The sequence below is a fragment of the Loxodonta africana genome, chromosome 2 (assembly GCF_030014295.1).
Source record: "Loxodonta africana isolate mLoxAfr1 chromosome 2, mLoxAfr1.hap2, whole genome shotgun sequence".
In the NCBI taxonomy this organism is placed as follows: Eukaryota; Metazoa; Chordata; class Mammalia; order Proboscidea; family Elephantidae; genus Loxodonta; species Loxodonta africana.
The window spans coordinates 196176915-196183734 of NC_087343.1; positions in this window are offsets into that span (position 1 = coordinate 196176915).

Consider the following 6820-nt stretch of genomic DNA (forward strand, 5'->3'; position numbering starts at 1 on the left):
GGGCTCCATGAGGGCAGAGGCTGAGGTCATAGTCAGGGCTTGGAGCTGAGTAGGATCCAGACTCTCCTGGGTCCCAGGCAAAGGAGGTTGGAGATGTCAGGACTTCTGGTCCTATCTAGCCACCCTACCTTTGGGTCTGAGCAGAACTCAGAATTTAGGTGAGACATCTACTGTCCCCCACCACCACTGCAAGGGGATCCCTGCCCCTTTTGCTAACATACCCCTGAGGACTACTTGAAAGAGGGCAGCTGAACGGAGGCCTGAGTGACTCAAAGGGACCAACCCTGTGAAGACATGGGTACAAAGCAAGTGTTCCAGGAAGGAAAGCAAATGAAAAGGCCATGAGGTGGGGATGAGTTTGGATGCTGGAGAAGCAGAAGGGAAGCCATGCTGGTGGGACCCGAAGCAGAGTTAGCTACACAGGTAAGCCAAACCCATTGCCATAAAGTTGATTTGGACTCACAGAGACCCTATAGGACAGAGAGGAACTGCCCATCAGGTTTCCAGGGCTGTAATCTTTACTGAAGCAAACTGCCACATCTTTCTCATGCAGAGCCACTGGGTGAGTTCAAACCACTGACTTTTCGGTTAGCAGCCCAGTGCTTCACCATCCGGCCACTAGAGCTCCTTCACAGGCAGGCAGGGGTCAGGTAATGCTGGGCCTGGAGGCTGTGGATGTCATTCATGTTCCATGCAGCTTGGCTTCCTGTCTTCCAGGCACATGGTAGGATTACAATACCTGGGTGAAGCCATGAGACCAGTTCTTGCCCATGAGTTGTGAGTAGTAGTGCCGTGTGTCATTTCTCAGCTAAGTCACTGATTGTTGGCACATGTACCTCCACAGATCCTTTTTCTCTGCCTCAATGACTGGCAATGTTCCTGAGAGTGGCTGCCTTGTGAGCCACTAGTGAGGGTGGTTTGGAGCAGCAGATCCATGATGGACACAAGAAATAAACCTTTGTTAATTTAAGCCACTGAGATGTAGGGACTGTTTGTTACCACAACATAACCCAGTCTATCCTGACTGTTCCACAGACCATTCTACTCTAGCTGAAGAGAGAGGAGGAAAGAAATGGACAGAGCAGACAAACTGAGCACTCCAAATCATATTCCCAAAATCTCATCCCAGAACTACAGGATGAGAAAATGTAAGGACCATTGACTTTAAAATCAAACTGCCCAGGGACCCATCTCAGTCCTGCAATCATTGAATAAGGGTGGCCCCAGCACCTTCCCTAAGCCCGTTACCTCGTGTGTATGATTGGGATAATAATGTTTATTTGACAGTATTCCATGTGAGGAGTAAGCCAAATTACAAATGCAGACAAGGACATAGCAGTGTCCAGCACACACCATTATGATATAATTTTATACTTCAGTCCCCAGTCCCAGTCCTTCATCCTCAAACACCTCCCTCCAGTGTCCAAACCCCAGCATCTAGTCATCCCCCAAAACGCTGAATCTGAAATGCAGGCCCTGCCACTATTTCACCTCTCCCACTCACTGGTGGAGAGGCATGGTGTCAAAAGGAGAAGCCAGCACATACTGCTCCCCCACCACACATGTGCCAGGCAGTTAGGCAAATCAGCCCTCCCCCGCCACAGTATACATACAAGTAGCCCCCAAAGCTAGCATCCAAAAATCAGAATCTGGTGGACATTTTCATCTGGACCTACATGAGGTTAAGAAAATTAATTTTTGGTAGACTTCCGGCTAACATGGCACCATAGACAGAGGCACCACACCATTCCTCCACAGCAAGGACCTGAAAAAAATAAGTAAAACAGAGACAAACGTCATTCCTGGAACCCATAGTGCCAAATGAAGAGGTAAAGAACTCAGCCAAACACCGAATGGAATAAGAGGGCAGACAGCAAGGATAGACACATACAGAGGTCCCTTATCAGCTAACGCAGCACAGATTCACCATCTTGGACTCCTGTTGAGGATCCGCAGACAGGGAGCAGCTTCACGGAGCTCCCAGCAGGAGACAGGGCACCCAATAACCAGGGATACACACTTTTCCGCCCTCCATCCTCTCCCCACTGCTCTACCTCCGAGCTTCCTCGCTGGCTATGGTGGCTCCGCCAGCCGGGAAGTGCAGCATCTGTGCTGCTTGGATTTGCCCTACCCACATCGCAGATCGGTGGACAGGGAGTACAGTAAAACAGCTTCACAAAGATCCCAGCAGGAGACAGAGCACCCAGTAAGGAGCAGTATACGGTTTCCTAACCTCCCCTCCTTCCCCCACCCCTCGGCCTACTCTGCTTCCCACCAGCTGCAGTTTCTTGGCCAGGAGGTAACTGCTTCTAATCCAGGCCACTTGGATTCGTCCTGCCCACACTGGCCGTGTCCCTGAGCTGGTGTTGCTTCTTTCTGTTTCTTTTGGTTTCTTCCATGTCTCCCACCATTTCCCCCTTCTTTCTCTCACACACTGGCTCCCTGTGCCATCTCTGCTTCTTCTTGAAAGGCTGTGAAGCCCCCGCTTGACTGGGGAACCACTGCCCTTGCCCGTGACACCACGCTGGTGGGATCCCTGGGGCTTTTTTGTTTTGTTTTGCTTTGTTCTGTTTGTTTGTTTGTTTCTTTTCTTTCTCTTTTCACACTTGGGAGCCCCTTCTAGCTGGGATGCATTGCACAGCTTGGGAACCAAACCTCCAATTGTGCAGCCATGTAGGTGGGATCCCTGGGGGCATTTCTTTTTCTTTCTTTTTTCTCTCTTTTTCCCTTTCTGTCTTTCCTCATTTCTCAGTTCTTGTCTGTCTATAGTTACCTTCTTTTCCTGTCTCCTGAACACCTGGTGCTGTGTGACATCTATACCCCTCCAGCCAGGCTACACTGTGCAGCCTGGGAGCCCCTCCCCCAGTCTTCGTGGCTGCACCGGTGGAATCCCTGGGGAGTTTTCTCTTCTTTTTTTTTCCCCCCAAATTTTTATCTAGTTATTGCCTTTTTGCCTTTCTCCATTTCTCAGTTTCTCATCTCTCCACTCCAACAGCAAGCTCCCTTAGCACTCCTTTTTTTCTCTTTGTTTGCTTTTGGCTCCTGTTACTCTTTCTTCTTTCCCATACCCATATTAGCTCCACACATCACAACCTCCCCCCCTTTCCTGCCTACATGCACTGCGTGCTGAAAATCACACCCCCGAGCTGCACAGGCAAAGTCTACCAGAACCTGCTCAGCACTGATTCCTGGCCTGCCCTGTCAGCCCTAGTACGTGCCACAAACAACCCATCCTAGCCCCTCCCCTTCAGCTGGGCTTGCCCTGCTGCACCATATCTGAGTGACTGGCCCCATCCATGGACAAGGAGGTGAAAAGTATCGCAACTACAGACAAGCAAACAACAAAAAAACCCACAGCCCACCTGCTCAGACATAACCAAATGAAACTAAAAAGCAGGACAAAACAAACAAATCTACAATTAAAAAATGAATAAAATGAGGTGGGGCCAAGATGGCAGAATACCCAGACACTTCTGGCAATCCCTCTTACGACAAAGATCTGAAAAAAACAAGTGAAATGATTATATTTATGATAAGCTAGGAGCCCTGAATAGCAAAGCCAAAGTTAGAAAATGGACTGAGTGGCAGGGAGAGGGAGAGATGGTTTAGAAGTAGAGTGGAGTTACTGGACCTGAAAGGCAGGGATCCTTCAGGCACCATTCCAGGCAGCGGCTGTGGCGGGCTGGTGGTAGGGAGAAACAGCCAGCCACACAGCCTAGTCACACCTCCAGAACCAGAGAAGAACGATGCTCTCAGCAAAAGCTAAGTACTATTTATTTTACCATCCCCTCAGCCCCCAAGCTGGCTTCAGTGGCAGTTGATTTCCTTGGGCCTGAGATAGGCCCTGTTGAGTACCTAGAGCCATTCTCCTGGCCTTGGAAAAGGAATAAATTCACAATTGGGGAAAAGATAATTTGCTAGCTCCAAGACCTCAGGAACTCAGGACAGAAGTGGCTCCTGTCCAGGCATATGCAGTCCGTGGGCTTTGAATACCTTTCCCCCTGCACAGACCTGTGTGGGCCTATTTCAGGAGAAGAGGACCTTGTTGGCAGACTGCACCTGTTTCCGCTGTGTGGTGGAGAGGTGGGTGTTTGGTGTTTGACACTGCTTTGCCTATTAAACAGGGCCCTTACCTACCCACATCAGGGGCTTAAGGAAAGGTGGCTCCACTCAGGTTACCCAGCCACCCACGACAGGGGTCCAAGGATAACCGGTACCTCCCAGTCCTTACAACCAAAAGCACTGGGTGCCCACAGTCCATCTGCAGAACCCACCCACCTATACGCTGTAGGGAACAGGGAGCGCACTTTCCTCACAGACACTCGGGGGATGACTGTCAGCCCCCTGCCTTGTTCAGAGAGTGACACCCTGCTGCAACCACATACTGGTACCTACACCAGTCACCCTGCCCCTCTAAGACTGTAGGACAGAGCCTGTACCACACACTTGATGACCAGCTACCTGGACACCTGAGCTGAATCCATGCAAGAAAAGTGAATGGACTCCTAGAGTGATATACCTGATGACAGCTCTAGCCATCTGCTGACAGGACGTCAGGGCTTCAAAGATGAAATAATCAAGTAGCTCACTCAAGCAGCCCATTTGGGCATATCAAAACAAAACAAAGCAAGAAGCTAGGACACAGTAAGCAAACAAAATAAACTAAAACAATAACTTATAGATGGCTCAGAGACAACAGTCAATTATCAAATCACATAAAGAAGCAGACCATGATTGCTTCAACAAGCTCTCAAAACAAAGAATCAAGGTATCTTCTAGATGAAGGTGCCTCCCTGGAATTACCAGATGCAGAATACAAAAGATTAATATACAGAGCTCTTCAAGACATCAGGAACCAGATTAGGAAGGAGATCAGGCAATATGCAAAACAAGCTAAGGAACACACAGATAAAGCAGTTGAAGAAATTAAAAAGGTTATTCAAGAACATAATGAAAAATTTAATAAGCTGCAAGAATCCATAGAGAGACAGCAATCAGAAATTCAGAAGATTAACAATAAAATTACAGAATTAGACAACTCAATAGAAAGTCAGAGGAGAAGAACTGAGCAAGTGGAAGGCAGACTTGGTGAGATTGAAGATACAGCACTTGGCACCATTATATTTGAAGAAAAATCAGATAAAAGAATTTAAAAAAATGAAGAAATCTTAAGAATCATGTGGGACTCTATCAAGAGAAATAACCTATGAATGATTGGAGTACCAGAACAGGGAGGTATAACAGAAAACACGGAGAGAATTGAAGACTTTTTGGCAGAAAACTTCCTTGATATCATGAAAGATGAGAAGATACCTATCCAAGATGCTGATCAAACTTCATATAAGCTAGATCTTAAAAGAAAGTCATCAAGACATATTATAAGCAAACTTGCCAAAACCGAAGATAAAGAGAGAATTTTAAGAGCAGCCAGGGATAAGTGAAAAGTCATCTACAAAGGACAGTCAATAAGAGCAAGCTCTGACTACTCAGCGGAAACCATGCTGGCATGAAGGCAATGGGATGACATTTAAAGCACTGAAGGAAAAAAAAAAAAACCTGCCAGCCAAGAATCATATATCTAGCAAAACTGTCTCTCAAATATAAAGGTGAAATTAGGGCATTTCCAGATAAACAGAAGTTTAGGGAATTCGTAAAAACCAAACCAAAACTACAAAAAATACTAAAGAGAGTTCTTCGGTTAGAAAATCAATAATATCAGGTATCAACCCAAGGCTAGAACACTGGACAGAGCAATCAGATGTCAGCCCAGATAGGGAAATCACAAAAATAAATCAAGATTAAAAAACGCTCACAACAGGGAAACAGTGATGTTATTATGCAAAAGAAGACAACATTAAAACACTAAAGAGGGACAAAGAAATGTAGTCATAGATCTTTCATATGGGGAGGATGACAAGCTGATATAAAGAAGTAAAAGTTAGGTTTAAACTCAGAAAAATAGGGGTAAATATTAAGGTAACCACAAAGGAGAGGAACTATCCTGCACATCAAAATAAAATACAAGAAAAAAATAGAGACTCAACAGAAACAAAATCAACAACGAATAAGAGAAAAAAAAAAAAGAGAGAAAAGGACAATATATAAAGATAAACTACTCAGCACAAAAAAAAATAAGTGGGGAAAAGGAAACCGTCAATAATAGACAAAAAAAGACATCAAAATGACAGCACTAAACTCATACCTATCCATATATGCTGAATGTAAATGGACTAAATACACCAATAAAGAGACAGAGGGCGGCAGAACGGATTAAAAAACATTATCTGTCTATATGCTGCCTACAAGAGACACACCTTAGACTTAGAGACACAAACAAACTAAAACTCAAGGGATGGAAAAAAATGTATCAAGCAAACAACAATCAAAAAGAGTGAGACTGGCAATGTTAATTTCTGACATTTCTAACAGATACATGAGGAAATGCTCACGATCATTAGCCATTAGAGAAATGCAAATCAAAACTACAACGAGATTCCATCTCATTCCAACAAGGCTGGCATTAACCCCAAAAATACAAAATAATAAATGTTGGAGGGATTGTGGAGAGACTGGAACACTGATACACTGCTGGTGGGAATGTAAAATGGTACAACCACTTTGGAAATCGATTTGGTGCTTCCTTAAAAAACTTTTTTTTTTTTAAACTAGAAATAGAACTACCATTCCATCCAGCAATCCCACTCCTTGGAATATATCACACAGAAATAACTGCCTTTACAGATGTATGCACACTCACATTCATTGCAACATTGTTTACAATAGCAAAAAGATGGAAGCAACCAAGGTGCTCATTGACAGA